The sequence below is a fragment of the Chiloscyllium punctatum genome, chromosome 16 (assembly GCF_047496795.1).
Source record: "Chiloscyllium punctatum isolate Juve2018m chromosome 16, sChiPun1.3, whole genome shotgun sequence".
In the NCBI taxonomy this organism is placed as follows: domain Eukaryota; kingdom Metazoa; phylum Chordata; class Chondrichthyes; order Orectolobiformes; family Hemiscylliidae; genus Chiloscyllium; species Chiloscyllium punctatum.
In genome coordinates, this window is record NC_092754.1 from 99651960 (window position 1) to 99672001 (window position 20042).

Consider the following 20042-nt stretch of genomic DNA (forward strand, 5'->3'; position numbering starts at 1 on the left):
GGATCATAGTGTGACTCCGAGATAGTCAGAGAGAGTAAGTAATTGGTACAGTGTGTCTCAGTGAGGGTCAGAGATTGTCACATTGTGTCTCAGAGTGTCAGAGAGAGTCACAGAGTGTCACAGTGTGTCTCAACGTGTCAGAGGTAGTAAGAGAGTATCACAGTCTGTCAGAGAGTGTCACAGTGTGTCTCAGAGAGTGTCTGAGAGGGTCAGAGATGTCACAGTGTGTCTCAGAGAGTGTCACACTGTGTATCGGACAGTGCCACAGTCTGTCAGAGAACGTTACAGTGTATTTCAGAGTGTGTCAGAGAGTCAGAGAGTGTCACAGTGAAACATACTGTGTCTCAGAGAGTGTCAGTGTTTGTCTCAGAGAGGGTCACAGTCTGTCAGAGAGTGTTACAGTGTGTCTCAGAGTGTCAGAGAGAGTCAGAGAGTGTCACACTTAGGCTCCGAGGGTGTCGTAGAGAGACAGAGAGTGACACAGTGTGTCTAAAAGAGTGTCAGAGAAAGTCAGAGAGTGTCACATTGTGTCTTAAAGAGTGTCGCAGTCTGTCAGAGAATTTTACCGTAATTTCAGAGTGTGTCAGAGAGAGTCAGGGATATCACAATGTGTCATGCTGCGTCTCAGAGAGTGTCAAAGAGTGTCAGCATTTGTCTCAATGAGGGACACATTCTGTCAGAAAGTGTTACAGTGTGTCTCAGAGAGTCAGAGAGAGACAGAAGTTGTCACAGTGTGTCTCAGAGTGTGTCACAGCGTCTCGGCAAATGTCACCATTTGTCAGAGAGTGCCACAGTCGGTGAGAGTGTCGTAGTGTGTGACAGTGTTTCTCAGAGAGTGTCAGATTGGTCAGAAAGTGTCTCAGTGTATCTCAGAGAGTGTGTGAGAGAAAGTTAAAATATGTCACAGTGTGTCTCAGAGAGTGACTGAGTGTCAAAGAGAGAGAGAGAGACAAAGAGTGACACAGCGTGTCTCAGAGAGTATTACAGTGTGTCTCAGAGAGTCATAGAGAGACAGAAAGTGTCTTAGTGTCTCTCAGAGAGTGTCACAGTGTGTCTTAGAGAGTGTAACAGTGTCACAGAGAATTTCACCATGTGTCAGAGTGAGTCACAGTCGGTCAGTGAGTGTTACTGTGTGTCAGGGTGTGTCACAGTCTGTCAGAGAGTGCCACATTGAGATTCAGAGAGTGACAGAGAAGTCACAGAGTGTCACAGTGCGTCTCAAAGAGTGTCAGAGAGAGACAGAGAGTATCACAGTGTGTCTCAGAGAGTCTCACAGTGTCACAGAGAAATGCACCATGTGTCAAAGTGTGTCACAGTCTGTCAGAGACTGTCATATTGTGTTTCGGAGAGTGTCAGAGAAAGAGTCAGAGAGAGTCACAGTGTGTTACAGTCTGTTAGAGGTGTCACAGTGCATCTCAGAGAGTGTCACAGTGTGTCCCAGAGAGTCAGAGAGAGTCAGAAAGTGTCACAGTGTGTCTCAGAGAGTGTTCCAATGCCTCAGAGAATGTCATCGTTTGTCAGGGAGTGTCAAAGTCAATCAGTGTTACAGTGTGTCAGAGAGTGTCAAAGTGTGTCTCATGGAATCAGAGAGAGATGGAACGTGTCACAGTGTGTCACAGAGAGCATCACAGTATCTCAGAATATGTCACGGTGTCAGAGAGTGTCACAGTCTGTCAGAGTGTCACAGTGTGTCAGAGAGTGTCACAGAGAGTCAGAGTGTCACCGTGTGTCTAAGAGAGTGTCACAGTGTATCACAGTCTGTCAGAGGGTGTCACAGTGTGTTTCAGAGACAATCAGAGTGTGTGACAGTGTGTCTAAGAGAGTGTCAGAGAGTGTCACCGTGTGTCTAAGAGAGTGTCAGTGAGCGTCACAGAGGGTCACAGTCTGTCTCAGAGAGGGTCAGAGTGTGTCACAGTGTGTCACAGTCTGTCAGAGAGTGTCATAGTTTGCCTCAGAGGGTGTCTGAGAAAGACAGAGAATGTTAGAGAGCGTCATAGTGTGACTCAGAGATTGTCAGAGAGAGTCAGAGATTGTCACAGTGTGTCTCAAAGTGTCAGAGAGAGTCACATAGTGTCATAGTATGTCTCAAAGTGTCAGAGAGTCAGAGAGTGTCACAGTGTGTCTAAGAGAGTGTCACAGTTTGTCACAGAGAGTCTCACACTGTATATCATCGAGTGCCACAGTGTATCACGGTCTGTCAGAGAAGGTTACAATGTATTTCAGAGTGTGTCAGAGATAATCAGAGAGTGTCACAGTGTGTCTCTGAGAGTGTTATAGTGTGTCACAGTGTGTCTCAGAGAGTCTCGCACTGTGTATCAGAGAGTGCCACAGTGTGTCACAGTCTGTCAGAGAAGGTTACAGTGTATTTCAGAGTGTGTCAGAGAGAGTCAGAGAGTGTTACAGTAAATCATACTGTGTCTCCGAAAATGTCAGTGTTTGTCTCAGAGAGGGTCACAGTCTGTCAGAGAGTGGTACAGTGTGTCTCAGAGAGTGACAGAAAGACTCAGAACGTGTCACAGTGTTTCTCAGAGACTGTCAGAGAGAGTCACAGAGTGTCACAGTGTGTCTCAGAAGAGGTACGGAGAGTCACAAAGAGTCACATTGTGTCTCAGAGAGTCAGAGATTCACAGAGTGTCCCATTGTGTTTCAGAGAGTGTCAGAGAGAGAGAGTCAGAGAGTGTTACTGTGTGTCTCAGAGAGTGTGTGAGATTGTCAAAGCGTGTGTCAGAGAGAGACAGTGAGTATCACAGTGTCTCTCAGAGTGTCACAGTGTCAGAGAATTTCACCATGTGTCACAGTCGGTCAGAGATGGTCACATTGTGTTTCAAAGAGTGTCAAAGAGAGACAGAGAGTGTCACAGTCTGTCGGAGAGTGTCACAGTGCATCTCAGAGACTGTCACAGTGTGTCCCATAGAGTCAGAGAAAGTCAGAATGTGTCACAGTGTGTCTCAGAGTGTCACAATGTCTCAGAGAATGTCACCGTATGTCAGGGACTGTCATAGTGTGTCTCAGGGAATCAGAGAGAGATGGAACGTGTCACAGTGTGTCACAGAGAGCATCATAGTATCTCAGAATATGTCACGATGTATCAGAGAGTGTCACAGTCTGTCAGAGAGTGTCACAGTGTATCTCAGAGAGTGTCAGAGAGAGTAAGGGAGTGTCACCGTGTGTCTAAGAGAGTGTCAGAGAGTGTCACAGTGCACCACAGACTGTCAGAGAGTGTCACAGTGTGTTTCAGAGAGAGTCAGAGAGTGTCAGCATGTGTCTAAGACAGCGTCAGAGAGTGTTACCGTCTGTATCAGAGAGGGTCAGAGTGTGTCACAGTGTGTCACAGTCTGTCAGAGTGTGTCACAATTTGCCTCAGACGGTGTCAGAGAAAGACAGAGAATGTTATAGAGGATCATAGTGTGACTCACACATTGTCAGAGAGAGTCAAAGATTGTCACAGTGTGTCTCAGAGTGTCAGAGATAATCAGATAGTGTCACAGTGTGTCTCTGAGAGTGTTATAGTGTGTCACAGTGTGTCTCAGAGAGTCTCGCACTGTGTATCAGAGAGTGCCACAGTGTGTCACAGTCTGTCAGAGAAGGTTACAGTGTATTTCAGAGTGTGTCAGAGAGAGTCAGAGAGTGTTACAGTAAATCATACTGTGTCTCCGAAAATGTCAGTGTTTGTCTCAGAGAGGGTCACAGTCTGTCAGAGAGTGGTACAGTGTGTCTCAGAGAGTGACAGAAGAGTCAGAAAGTGTCGCAGTTTTTATCAGAGACTGTCAGAGAGTGTTACATTGTGTCACAGTGTGACTCAGAGAGGTAGAGAGAGTCAGAGTGTCACAGTGTGTCTCAGAAAGTCAGAGCGTGTCACTGTGTGTCTCAGAGAGTGTCAGAGCGTGTCGCCGTGTGTCTACGAGAGTGTCAGAGAGCGTCAGAGAGTGTCACAGTCTTTCTCAGAGAGGGTCAGAGTGTGTCATTGTGTGTCACAATCTCTCAGAGAGTGTCACAGTGTGCCTCAGAGTGTCAGAGAAAGTGAGAGAATGTCATAGTGTGTCATAGACTGTTAGAGTGAATCATAGTGTGACTCAGAGATAGTCAGAGCGTGTCACAGTGTGTCATAAAGAGTGTCACAGTGTCACAGAGAATTTCACCATGTGTCAGAGTGTGTCAAACTCAGTCAGTCAGAGTGTGTTATAGTGTGTCAGGGAGTGCCACAGTCTGCCACAGTCTGTCAGCGAGTGTCACATTGTGTTTCAGGGAGTTTCAGAGAGAGTCAGAGAGTGTCAAAGTGTGTCTCAGAGAGTGTCAGTGAGGGTCTGCGAATGTCACAGTGTGTCCCAGAATCACAGAGAGAGTCACAGAGTGTCACAGTGTATCTCAGAGTGTCAAAGATATACAGACAGTGTCACAGTGTGTCTCACAGAGTGTGCTAGTGAGTCTGAGTGCGGGTCAGAGTGTGTCACAGTCTGTCAGAATTTCACAGTGTGTCATCGTCGGCCACACACCGCCACCGGCCTGACCCTCACTGCCATCCACACACCGCTCCCAGCGTGACCCTCACAGCCATCCACAGACTGTCCCCAATCTGACTCACACTGCCGTCCTGCACGACCCCAGCCTGACCCTCACCACCATCCACACTCCGCTCCCAGCCTGACCCTCACAGCCATCCACAGACTGTCCCCAACCTGACTCTCTCCGCTGTCCCACACCGCCCCAGCCTGACCCTCACTGCCGTCAACACACCGTCACCAGCCTGTCCCTCACCGCCATCCTGGACCGCACCAGCCTGATCCACATCACCGTCCACCAACACCCCCAGCCTGACTCTACCGCTGTCCACCAAACGCCTCCAGCTTGACCCCCACCGCCGTACAACGCTGCCACAGCCTGACCCACACCGCTGCCCATACACCGCTCCTAGCCTGACCCTCACCACCTTCCACACACCGCCACCAGCCTGACCCTCACCGCCACCCACACACCGTCTCCAGCACACCCTCATTGCCGCCCGCACACCGCCCCCAGCCTGAAACCCACTGCCGTCCACACACCGCACCCAGCCTCACCCTCACCATTGTCTACACACTGCCCCAACCTGGCACTCTCCACCATCCACACATCGCTCCCAGTCTGAACCCCACTGCCATCCACACACCGTACCCATCCTCACCCTCACCGCTGTCTCCACACCGCCCCCAGCCTGGCACTCTCCACCGTCCACACACCACCACCAGCCTGAACCTCATCACTGCCCGCAAACTGACCCCAGCCAGACCATCAAAATCACCCACACACCATCCCCAGGCTGATCCACATTGATGCCGAACACACCGCCCCAGCCTGACCCTCACTGCCATCCAAACGCCACCCCCAGCCTAACCCTCACAACCTCCCTCACACTGACCCCAAATTGACCCTCACTGGAATCCAACACTGCCCTCGGCCTGAACCTCACCACCATCCACACACCACCCCAGCCTGACCACCACCGCTGTCCACTCTCTGCGCCTAACCTGATCCCCACTGCTGTCCACACACCACACCCAGCCTGACCCTGACTGCCGTCCACACACCGCCCCTAGCCTAACCCTCACCGCAGTGCACACAAAGCCCACAGCCTGATGCTCACTGCTGTCTACAAACTGCCCACAGCCTCACCCTCACCACCGTCCACACGCCGCCCCCAGCCTGACCCGCACCATTGTACACACACTGCGCCCAGCCTGACCCTCACCACCATCCACTCACCGCCCACAGCCTTACCCCCGACGTCATTCACATGTGGCACCAGCCAGATTCTCCCTTCTGAACGCACACCAACGCCTGCTTGACTCCCACTGTCACACAACACCGCCCCTAGCCTGATCTCACAGCCACCCACACACCACCACTAGCCTGAACCTCACCACAGTCGACACAACGCCCACAGCCTGACGTTTACCGCCATCTACACACTGCCCCCCAGCCTGACCCTCACTGCCATCTACACACCACCCCCAGCCTGACCTTCACTGCCATGTTCACGCCAACCCCAGCCTGACACTCACCGCTGTCCACCAACTGCCCCCAGCCGCCCCCCCCCCCGTTGTCCAACACTGCCACAAGCCTGACCCTCACGGCCGCCCACACACTGTCCCTAGTGTTATCCTCATGCTGTAGCCCCACACATCATCCACAGCATGACCCTCACTGAGAACACACAACGCCCCGAGCCAGACCGTCACTACCGCCCACACGATGCCCCAAGCCTGACGCTCACCGCCGTCCAAAACTGACCCAAGCCGGATCCTCACCGCCCTCCACATGTCGCCTCCAGCCTGTCCGTCACCGCCGTCCAAACACCGTCCCCAGCCTGACCCTCACTGCCATCTGCACAACGCCCCAGCCTGACCCACACTGCTGTCCGTACACCATCCCCAGGCTGACTCTCAATGCCATCCAGCACTGCTCCAGTCTGTCCCTCACTACCGTCCAACACCGTCACTAGCCAGTCCCTCACCACCGTCCACACACCGCCCACAGTCTTACCCTCACAGCCGTCCACACCACTCCCAGCCTGTCACTCACTGCCTTCCCACACAGTCACCAGCTTGACCCCCCACCGTCATTCACGCATCGACCACAGCCTGACCGTCCCCTCCAAACACACACCACCCCCTGCATGACACCCAACGCCACCCAACTCCGCCTCCAGCCTGAAACTCACCGCCACCCACACACCACCCCCAGCCTGAACCCCACCGCCGTCCACACACCGCACCCAGCCTGACACCCACTGCCACCCAACATCACCCACAGCCTGACCCTTACCACAGTCCACACAACGCCCCCAGCCTGAAGCTCACCGCCGTCTACCTACCGCCCCCAGACTGACCCTAACTATCGCACACACACGGCCCCAGAATGACCCTCACCACCGTCCAGACACCATCCCCAGCCTGACACTTAACGCTGTTCAGACACCGTGCCCAGCATGACCCTCAACACCATCTACATACCACCCCCAGCCTGACCTTCACTGCACTGTACATGCCGCCCCCAGCCTGACACCACCGCCTTCCAACACCGCCACAAGCCTGACCCACACGACTGACAACCCAAAGGCTCTAGCTTTATCCTCACTGTCATCCACACCACACCACCCACAGCATGACCCTCACCAAGAACACACAATGCCCTGAGCCAGACCATCAACACCACCCCCAGCCTGACGCTCACTGCCGTCCACACACCGCCCCAGCCTGACCCTCACTGCTGTCCACACACTGCACCCAGCCTGACCCTTACTGCCGTCCACACGCCGCCCCAGCCTGTCCCTCAATGCAATCCGCACACCACCCCCAGCCTGACCCTCACTGCTGTCCACATACCGTCCCCAGGCTGACTCTCAACACCGTCCAGCACTGCCCCAGCCTGTCCCTCACTGCCATCAACACACCGCCCACAGACTGACCCTCACAGCAATCCACACACCACCCACGGCCTGACCCTCACCGCCACCCCCACACTGTCACCAGCCTGTCCCTCACCGCTGCCCACACACCGCCGCCAGCCTGAACTCCACCGCCGTCCACACAACGCACCCAGACTGACCCACACCGCTGTCTACACACTGCCCCCAGCCTGACACTCTTCACTGTCCACACACCACCACCAGCCTGACCCTCACTGCCGTCCACACACCACCCAAATGCTGGCCCTCAGCACTGCCCACACACCGTTGTCAGCCTGAAACTCACTGCCACCCACACACGATCTCCAGCCTGACCCTCACTGCCACCCACACATCATCTCCAGCCTGACCCTCTCCACCATCAACCAAACGCCACAGCCTGACCCTCACTGCTGTCCAATAACGCCCCAGCCTGAGGCTCACAAACGTCCAATGATGCCCCAGCCTGACCCTCACCACTGTCCAATAACGCCCCAGCCTGAACCTCACTGCCACCCACACACTGGGCCTAGCCTTATCATCACAGCTGTTCACACTCCACCCCCAGCTTAACCTTCACCTCCATCCAGACACTGTCCTCAGCCTGTCCCTAACTGCCATACACACATACTGACCCAGCCTAACCCTCACCGCCGTCCAACACCATCGCAAGCCTGTCCCTCACCACCGGTCACATGTTGCCCCCAGCCTGACCCTCACTGCCATCCACAAACCGTTCCCAACCTGACTCACACGGCTGTCCTGCACCACCCCAGCCTGATCCTCACCGCCGTCCACATCACACCCAGCCTGACACTCACCGCCATCCACACGCCGTCACCAGCCTGTTCCTCACTGCCATCCCCACACCGCCCCCTGACTGACCCTCACCACCGTCCTCCAACCACCCCTAGTCTGACCCTCAACACCATCTACACATAACCCCAATTCTGACCCTCACCACAGCCCACACACTCCCCACAGCTTGACCCCCACCGCCACCCACACACCGCACCCAGCATGACACTCACTGCTGTCCACACGCCGCCACCAGCGGGTCCCTCACTGCCATCTGCACACCGTCCCCAGCCTGACCCTCACTGCCATCCACAAACCGTCCCCAGCCTGACTCTCACCACCATCCTACACAGCCACAGCCTGACCCTTACAACCGTCAACACACCACCCCCAGCCTGTCCCTCACCACCATCCACACACCACCACCAGCCTAACTTTCACCGCCATCTACACACCACCCCCAGCCTTACCCTCACTGCTGTCTACACACCTCCCCCAGCCTGACCCTCACCACCGTCCACCAACCACCCCAGTCAGACCGCACCGCTGTCCACCAACTGCCCCCAGTTTGACCCTCACCACCGTCCTACACAGCCACAAGCCTGACCCTCACTGCTGCCCAAACACCGCCCCTAGCCTTATCCTCACTGCCATCCACACACCATCCCCAGCATGACCCTCACCGAGACCACACAAAGCCCTGAGCCTGACCCTCACCACCGCCCATACACCGCCCCAAGCCTGACCCTCACCGCCACCCACATACTATCTCCAACTGACCCTCACTGCCATCCAACAATGACAAAAGCCTGACCCTCACCACAGACCAAACTCCCCAGCCTGACCCTCATCGAGGTCAAACACACCACCCACAGCATGACCCTCACTGCCTTCAAACAACTGCCCCAGCCTGACCTCCACCGCCGTCCACCCACCGCCCCCCAACCAGACCCCCACCACTGTCCAACACTGCCATAAGCCTGACCCTCACTGCCGTCAATACTGCCCTATCCTGACCCTCACTGCTGCCCACACAACGACCCTAGCCTTATCCTCACAGACGTTCACACACCACCCCCAGCCTGACCCTCACCACCACCAACACACTGCCCCCAGCCTGAACCCCACCGCCATCCATACAACGCACCCAGACTGATCTTCACCACTATCTACACACCACCCCCAGCCTGAAACTCCTCACCGTCCACACACCACCCCAGCCTGACCCTCACCACCGCCCACACACCGCCCCCAGCCTGACACTCACCACTGTGCAACAATGACCGAATCCTGACCCTCACCGCTGTCCACAAACCGCCACCAACCTGACCCTCATTGCCATCCACAAACCGTCCCCAGCCTGACTCTCACCACTGTCCCGCACCGCCCCAGCCTGACTCTCACCGCCGTCCACAAACCACCAACAGCCTGACGTCCACCGCCGTCCAACACTACCACAATCTGACTCTCGTACATATACCGCTCCTAGCCAGACCCACTCCACCGTTCAACACCATCCCCAGCCTGACCCTCACCGCCACCCACACACCGTCTCCAGCTTGACCCTTACTGCCACCCAGACACTCCCCCCAGCCTGAACCCCACTGCCGTCCACACACCGCACCCAGCCTCACCCTCACCGCTCTCTACACCCTGCGCCCAACCTGACACTCTCCACCGTCCACACACCACCCCCAGCCTGACACCCAACGACATCCAATAATGCCCCAGCCTGACCCTCACCACCATCCCCACACAGCCCCCAGCTTGTCCCTCACTGCCATCCACACATGGACCCAGCCTGAGCCTCACCACAGTCCAACACCATCACAAGCCTGTCCATCACTACCGGCTACATGCCACTCCCAGCCTGACCCTCACCGCCATCCACACACCGCACTCAGCCTGACACTTACCGCCGTCTTCACGCCGCCATCTGCACACCGATCCCAGCCTGACCCTCACTGTCATCCACAAACCGTTCCCAACCTGACCCTCACCGCCATCCCGCCCCACCCCAACCTGACCCACACCACCACCCGCCACACACCGCCCCCCACCTGATCCTCAACGCCATCCACACACAGCCCCCAGCCTGCCCCTCACTGCCATCTGCACACCGCCCCCAGCCTGACCCTTACTGCCATCCACAAACCGTCCCCAGCCTGACTCTTACCACCATCCCGCACTGCCCCAGCCTGACCCTCACCGCCATCCACAAACTGCCACCAGCCTGACTTTCACTGCCATCGACACACCTCCCCCAGCCTGACCCTCACCACCGTCCACCAACCGCCCCAGCCTGACCCCACCACTGTCCACCAACCGCCCCCAGCTTGACCCTCACCGCCGTCCAACACTGCCACAGCCTGACCCTGACTGCCGCCCTCACACCGCAACTTGCCTGACCCTCACCACCGTCCATACAACGCCACCAGCCTGACCCCCACTGCTGTCCACACACCATCCCAAGGCAGGCCCTCACCACTGCCAACAACCGCCCCCAGCCTGATCCTCACTGCCACCCACACTCTGTCTCCAGCCTGACTATCACTGCTGCCCACACACCGCCCCCAGCCTGACACTGTCCACCATCCACACACTACCCCCGGCCTGATACTCTACGACGTCCACACACCACCCCAAGGCTGACGCTCACAAATGCACAAACACCACCCCAGCCTGACCCTCACCGTCACCCACACACCGTCTCCAGCCTGACCCTAATTGCCGTCCAACAATGGCCCCAGCCTGACCATCAGTACCGTCGACACACTGTCCATAGCGTGACCCTCACTGCCGTCCACACTCCGCCACCAACCTCACCCTTTCCGCCATCCAACACCGTCCCGAGCCGGTACCTCACCGCAGGCAACACATCGCCCCCCACCTGATCCTCAACGCCATCCACACACAGACCCTAGCCTGCCCCTCACTGCCATCTGCACACCGCCCCCAGCCTGACCCTTACTGCCATCCACAAACCGTCCCCAGCCTGACTCTTACCACCATCCCGCACTGCCCCAGCCTGACCCTCACCGCCATCCACAAACTGCCACCAGCCTGACTTTCACTGCCATCTACACACCTCCCCCAGCCTGACCCTCACCACCGTCCACCAACCGCCCCAGCCTGACCCCACCACTGTCCACCAACCGCCCCCAGCTTGACCCTCACCGCCGTTCAACACTGCCACAAGCCTGACCCTCACCGCTGCCCACTCACCGCCCCTAGCCTTATCCACACTGCCATCCACAGACCATCGTCAGCATGACCATCACTGAGACAACACAAAGCCCCGAGCCTGACACTCACCACCGCCCACACACCATCCCCAGCCTACCCTCACCGCCACCCACACACCATCTCCAACCTGACCCTCACTGCCGTCCAACAATGACTCCAGCCTGACCCTCACCCCCCCACACACACTTCCCAGCCTGTCCCTCATCGAGGTCAAACACACCACCCACAGCCTGACCCTCACCACTATCAAACAACCACCCCAGCCTGATCTCCACCGCCGTCCACTAATCGCCCACAGCCTGACCACACCACTGTCCAACACTGCCATAAGCCTGACCCTCACTGCCATCCAATACTGCCCTACCCTGACCCTCACTTCCGCCCACACACCGACCCTAGCCTTATCGTCACAGACGTTCACACACCACCCCCAGCCTGACCCTCACCACCACCCACATGCCGTCTCCAGCCTGACCCCCAATCTCGTCCAATAATGATCCAGCCTGACCCTCACCACTGTCCACACACCACCCACAGCCTTACCCTCAGCATCGTCAACCAAACGCCCTAGCCTAAACCCCAACGCCATCCACCAACTGACCCCAGCCTGACCCCCACTGCCGTTCAACACTGCCACAAACCTGACCCTTACCACCATCCAATACCGCCCCAGCCTGACCCTCACTACCGCCCACACACAGCCCCCAGCCTGTCCATCACTTCCATAATCACACTGCCCCAGCTTGACCCTCACTGCTGCCCACACACTGACCCTAGCCTTATCCTAACAGCTGTTCACACACTACCCCAAGCCTGACCCTCACCACCGTCCACACACACAACCCCCAGCCTGTCCCTCACTGCCATCCACTCACCGACCCAGCCTGATCCACACTGCCATCCACACACCATCCCCAGCATGATCGTCACTGCCGTGCACACACCGCACCCAACCTGACCATCACTGCAGTCCACATGCCGACCCCAGCCTTTCCCTAACTGCCATTCACACAGTGCCCCCAGCCTGACACTCACTGCCGTCCACACACCGTCACCAGACTGACTCACATCACCGCCCATACACCTCCGCCAGCTGAACTTCATCACTGACCCAGCCTGACCCTCAACAACGCCCGCACACCATCCCCAGGCTGACCCTCATTGACGTCGATCACAGCGCCCCCAGCCTGACCGTCACCGCCATCCACATCGCCCACAGCCTGAACCTCATCACCAAACACACATCGCCCCTGCCTGACCCGCACTGTCGTACACACACTGCCCCCCAGCCTGACCCTCACCACCATCCACTCACTGCCTGCAGCCTGACCCCCACAGTCGTTAACACGCTGACACCAGCCGGATCCGACCATGCGAACACATACCAACCCCTGCCTGCCACCCAGCAACCCCCCAGCCTGAACCTCACAGCCACCAAAACACCACCCCCAGCGTGAACCTCACCACAGTCCACGCAATGCCCCCAGCCTGACGCTCACTGCCGTCTACATAACGCCCCCACAATGACCTTTACCGCCATCCACTAACCGTCCACAACCTGAATCCTACTGCTGTCCTGCACCGCCCCAGCCTGACCCTCATCGCCGTACACACACAGCCACCAGCCAGACCCTCACCGCCGTCCCGCACCACCCCAGCCTGACTCACACCACTGTCTACCAACCACCCCAAACCTACCCTCACCGTCACCTACACACCGTCTCCAGCCTGTCCCTTACTGCCATCCACACAATAACCCAGCCTGTGCCCCACAGCTGTCCACACAGCCTGACACTCACCGCTGTCCACACACCACCACCAGCCTCTCCCACACTGCCATCCGCACACCACCCCCAGCCTGACCCTCACTGCCATCAAGAAAACGTCCCCAACCTGACTCTTCCCGCCGTCCCGCACTGACCCAGCCTGACCCTCACCGCCATTCACACACCGCCACCAGCCTGACCCTAACCATCGTCCCACACTGCCCCTATCTGACCACACCACCGTCCACCAACCACCCCAAGCCAGATCCTACTGCTGTACACCAATGTCCCGCAGCCTGACCCCCACCGCCGTTCAAAACTGCCACACCCTGACCCTCACCACTGCCCACACACCGCCCCCAGCCTGACCCACACCGCCACTCACACACCGTCTCCAGACTGACCCTCACTGATGCCTGTACACTGCCCCAGTCTGAACCCCACCACTGTCCACACACCACACCCAGCCTGACACTCAATGCTGTTTACAGACCGCACCAGCCTGACACTCTCCACGGTCCACACACCATCCCCAGCCTGACCGACACCACCATCCACACACCGCCACTAGCCTGACCCTCACCACTACGCAAACACCATCTCCAGCCTGACCCTCTCTGCCATCCAACAATGACCCCAGCCTGACCATCACGACCATCCACACACCATTCCATGCCTGACCCCAACCGCCATCCACCAACCGGCTGTAGTTTGACCCTCACCACCTTCGAACAATACCACAAACCTGACCCTCACCGCCATCCAATAATGCCCCAGCCTGACACTCACTGCTGCCCACACACTGACCCTAGCCTTATCCTCACAGCCGTTCACACAGCCCCCAGCCTGACCCTCAGCGCCATCCACACACCGTCCCCAGCCTGACTCTCAACATCATCCACACACCATCCCCAGCCTGACTCTCACCGCCATCCAGCTACACCCCAGCGTGACCCTCACCATCTTCAACACTCCGCCACCAACCTGACAATTACCGCCATCCAAAACCGTCCCGAGCTTGTCCCTCACTGCCAGCCACATATTCCCGCACCTGACCATCACCATCATCCACACACCGCCACCAGTATGATCCACACCACTGCCCAGATACCGCCCACAGCCTGACGCTCAACGCCGTCCACACACCGCCAACAGCCTGAACATCACCGCCATCCACACACCGCCCCCGGCCTGACCCCGACCGTCGTGCACACGCCGACGCCAGCCTGATGCACCCCTCTGAACAGACTCCAACCAATGCCTGACACCCACAACGACCAAACACCACCCCCAGCCTGAACCTCACAGCCGCCAACACACCACCCACAGCCTGACCCTCACCAGGGTCCACACAACGCCCCCAGCATAACGCTCACCGCCATCTACCTACCGCCCCCCAGCCTGACCCTCACCGTCGCCCACACACCACCCCCAGAATGATCCTCACCACCATCCAGACAGCGTATCCAGCCTGACCCTCAGCGCAATCCACATGCCGTTAGTGGGCGGCATGGTGGCACAGTGGTTTGCACTGCTGCCTCACAGCGCCAGAGACCCGTGTTCATTTCCCGCCTCAGGCGACTGACTTTGTGGAGTTTGCACATTCTCCCCGTGTCTGCGCGTGTTTCCACCGGGTGCTCCGGTTTCCTCCCACAGTCCAAAGATGTGCAGGTCAGGTGAATTGGCCACGCTAAATTGCCCGTAGTGTTAGATAAGGGGTTGATGTAGGGGTATGGGTGGGTTGCGCTTCGGCGGGGTGGTGTCGACTTGTTGGGCCGAAGGGCCTGTTTCCACACTGTAAGTAATCGAATCTACACCTCCCCCAGCCTGACCCTCAATGCCATCGACACACCACCCACAGCCTGACCTTCAGTGCCGTGTGCACACGACCCCCAGCCTGACCCACACCGCTGTCCATTGACCGCCCCCAGCCTGACACCACAGCCGTCCAACCCTGCCACAAGCCTGACCCTCACAGCCGCCCTCACACCGCCCCAAGCTTTACCTCACTGCCGTCCACACACCACCCACTGCATGACCCTCACGGAGAACACACAACGCACCGAGCCTGACCCTCACCACTGCCCACACACCGCCTCCAGACTGATGCTCACCGCCGTCCAACACTGACCCAAGCCTGACCCTCACCGCCATTCACACACCGCACACAGCATGACCCTCACCGCCGTCCACATGCCGCCTCCAGCCTATCCCTCACCGCCGGCCACTCACTATCCACATCCTGACCCTCACCGGCATCCACAGACCGCCACCAGCCTGTCACTCACCGCTCTCCACACACCACCCCCATCTGACTTTCCCCATCATCTACACACCACCCCCAGCCTGACCCTCACCATCGTCTACACACCGCCCCCAGCCTGATGCTCACCGCCGTCCAACACTGGCCCATGCCTGATCTCACCGCGGTCCACACACTGCACCCAGCCTGATCCTCATTTTTGTCCACACGCTGCCTCCAGCCTGTCGCTCACCGCCGTCTGCACACTGCCCGACCCTCACTCTCACTGCCATACACACATCGCACCCAGCCTGACCCTCACTGCTGTCCACACACCGCCCCCAGCCTGTCCCTCACTGCCATCTGCACATCGCCCACAGCCTGACCCTCACTGCCATCGACATACCGTCACCAGACTGACTCTCACCGCCGTCCAGCAACGCCCCAGCCTTACCCTGACTGCCATCCACACACCGTCACCAGCCTCTCCCTCACTACCGTCCACACACCGTTCCCAGCCTGACCCTCACCGCCGTCCACACACCACCCGAATCCTGACCCTCACCACTGCCCATACAACGCCCCCAGCCTGACCCTCACCACCACACACACGCCGTCTCCAGCCTGACCCTCACTGCCTTCCAAAAATGACCCCAGCCTGACCCTCACCACTGTCCACACAACACACCCAGCCTGACCCTTACCGTCATCAATCAACCGCCCCAGCTTGACCCCCACCGCCATCCACTAACCATCCCTAGCCTGACCTCCAACACCGTCCAACAGTTTCACAAGCCTGACCCTCACCGCCGTCCAACACCGCGCCAGCCTGACCCTCACTGCCGCCCACACACTGACATGAGCCTTATCGTCACAGCCATTCACACACTACCCCAGCCTGACCCTCACCACTGTCCACACTCAGCCCCCAGCCTGTCACTCACTGCCATCCACACACTGACCCAGCCTGACCCTCACTGCCATCCAAACACACCGTTCCAAGCCTGACTCTCACCGCCGTCCAGCGACGCCCCAGCCTGACCCTCACCACCGTCCAACACCGTCCTGAGCCTGTCCCTCACCGCCGGACACACACCACACCCCACCTGACCCTCACCGCCATCTACACGCTACACCCTGCCTGACCCTCACCGGCATCCACACACCGCTCCCAGACTGACCGTCACCGCCTTCCACACACCACCCGAATGCTGACTCTCACCACTGCTCATACAACGCCCCAGCCTGACCCTCACCACCACACACACACCGTCTCCAGCCTGACCCTCACTGCCTTCCAACAATGACCACACCCTGACCCTCACCACTGTCCACACAACACACCCAGCCTGACCCTTACCGTCATCAATCAACCGCCCCAGCTTGACCCCCACCGCCATCCACTAACCATCCCCAGCCTGACCTCCAACACCGTCCAACAGTGTCACAAGCCTGACCCTCACCGCCGTCCAACACCACCCCTAGCCTGACCCTCACCATCGTCTACACACCGCCCCCAGCCTTACCCTCACCACCGTCCACCAACCTCCCTCATCCTGACCCCACCCGCTGTCCACCAACCGCCCTAACCTGACCCCTACCGCCGTATAACACTGCCACAAGCCTGACTCACCACCGTCCACACACTGCCCCAGCCTTATCATCATAGCCGCCCACATACCATCCCCAGCATGCCCCTCACAGAGACCACACAAAGCCCCAAGCCTGACCCTCACCACCACCCACACACTGCCCACAGCCTGACCCCAATCGTCACCCACACTGCATCTCCAGCCTGACCCTCACTTCCGTCCAACAATGACTCCAGCCTGACCCCCACCACCGTCCACACACTCCCCAGCCTGACCCTCATCGACGTCGAACACACCATCCACAGCCTGACCCTCACCGCCGTCACCCATCCGCCCAGGCCTGATCTGCACCGCCGTCCACCAACCGCCCCTGGCCAGACCCCCACCATTGTCCAACAATGCCACAAGCCTGAGCCTCACTGCCGTCCAATACCGCCCCCGCCTGACTCTCACTGCCGCCCACACACCGACCCTAGCCTTATCCTCACAGACGTTCACACACTACCCCCAGCCTGACCATCACAGCTGTCCACATACAAACCCAGCCTGTCCCTTCCTGCCATCCACATACCGACCCAGCCTGACCCTCACTGCCGTCCACACACCGTCCCCAGCCTGAATCTCACTGCCATCCAGGTACACCCCAGCCTGACCCTCACCGCCGTGCACATTCCGCCAGCAACCTGGCCATCACCGCTGTCCAACACCATCCCGAGTCTGACCCTCACTGCCACCAGCCTGTCCCTCACCGATGTCCACATACTGCTCCCAGCCTGACCCCACCGCTGTCCACCAACTGCCCCCAGCCTGACCCCAACCACCGTCCAACACTGCCACAAACCTGACCCTCACCGCCGCCCACACACCACCCCTAGCCTTATCCTCACTGCCATCCACACACCATCCACAGCATGACGATCACCGAGACTACACAAAGCCCCGAGCCTGACCCTCACCACTGCCCGCACACCGCCCCCAGCCTCATGCACACTGCCGTCTAACACTCATGCAAGCCTGGCCCTCTCTGCCATCCACACACCGTCCCCAGCCTGAACCTTACTGGTGTGCACGCACCACACCCAGCCTGACCCTCACCGCAGTCCACATGCCGACCCTAGCCTTTCCCTCACTGCCATCCACACAGCGCCCCCAGCCTGTCCCTCATCATCGCCCAAGCACCATCCGCAGGCTGACCCTCATTAACGTCAAACACACCACCCCAGCCTGAACCTCACTGCCGTCCAAACGCCGCCACAAGCCTGACCCTCACCACTTCCCACACACTGACGCCAGATTTACCCTCACCGCCATCCAACACCACTCCCAGCCTGACCCTCACCACCATCCACAGACCACCCCCTACCTGACCCTCACTGCCTCCTCCAGCCTGGCCCTCACCATCGCCCACACACCAACCCCAAATTGACTCCCTCAGCCATCCAACACTGCCCCCAGCCTTACCCTCACCGCCATCTTCACACCAGTCCCAGCCTGAACCTCACTGCCGTCTACAGACCTCACCCAGCCTGACGCTCACCGCCATCCTCACACCACCCCCAGCCTGAATCTCACCGCTGTCTAAATACCGCCCCTAGCCTCAGCCTAACCACCGTCCCCAATCACCCGCAGCCTGATCCTCACCGCCATCCACAAACCACCCCCAGCCTGAACCTCACCACCATCCACAAACCGCCCCCAGATAGACCCTCACCACCCTCCACTCACTGCCCGCAGCATGACCCTCACCATCTTTCACATGCCGAAAACAGCCTGATCCTCCCTTCTGAACACACACAAACCCCTGCCTGACACCCACCGGCACCCCACACCACCCCCAGCCTGACACCCACCACCACCCAACACCGCCTCCAGCCTGAACCTCGCAGCCACCCGCACACCATCTCCAACCAGACCCTCACTGCAGTCCACACAACACCCCCAGCCTGATGCTCACCGCCGTCCAACACTTCCACAAGCCTGAGGCTCACGGCCGCCCACATACCGCCCCTAGCTTTCGACTCAATGCCGTCCATACACCACCCACAGCATGACCCTCACCGCCGTCCAACACTGACACAGGCCTGACCTCACCTCCGTCCACAAACTGCACCCAGCCTGACCCTCACTGCCATCCATATACCGTCCCCAGGCTGACTCTCACCGCCGTCCAGCACTGCCCCACCCTGACCCTGACTGCCGTACACATACCGCCACCAGCCTGTCCCTCACCGCGGTCCAACAGTGTCACCAGCCTCTCACTCACCACCATCCACACACCGCTCCCAGCCTGACCCTCATAGCCGTCCACACACCACCCCCAGCCTGACCCTCACCTCCGTTCACTCACCACCCCCAGCCTGACACTCACCACCGTCCACAATCACCACCAGCCTGACCCTCACCGCCGTCCAAACAACACCCAAGGCTGACTCTCGCCACTGCCCATATACCGCCCCCAGCCTGACCCTCACCACTATCCACACATCGTCTCCAGCCTGACCCTCACTGCCGTCCAACAATGACCCAAACCTGTCCCTCACCTCCGTCCACACAGCACCCCCAGCCTGACCCTCACCATCGTCAAACAACCGCCCCAGCATGATCCCCACCGCCATCCACCAACCGCCCCCAGCCTGACCCCCAACACAATCCAACACTGCCACAAGCCTGACGCTCACGCCATCCAATACAGCACCAGCCTGACCCTCACTGCCGGCCACACACCATCCTCAGGATGACCCTCACTGCAGTCCACAGACCACCCTCAGCCTGACCCTCACTGCCGCCTCCATGCTTGACCCTCACCATCGCCCACACACCAACACCAAATTGACCCTTACCACCATCCAACGCCGCCCCCAGTCTTAGCCTCACCGCCATCCACACACTACCCCCTGTCTGAAACTCATCACCATCGACACACCGCCCCCAGCCTGACAACCACTGCCATCCACTCTCTGCAACCAACCTGATCC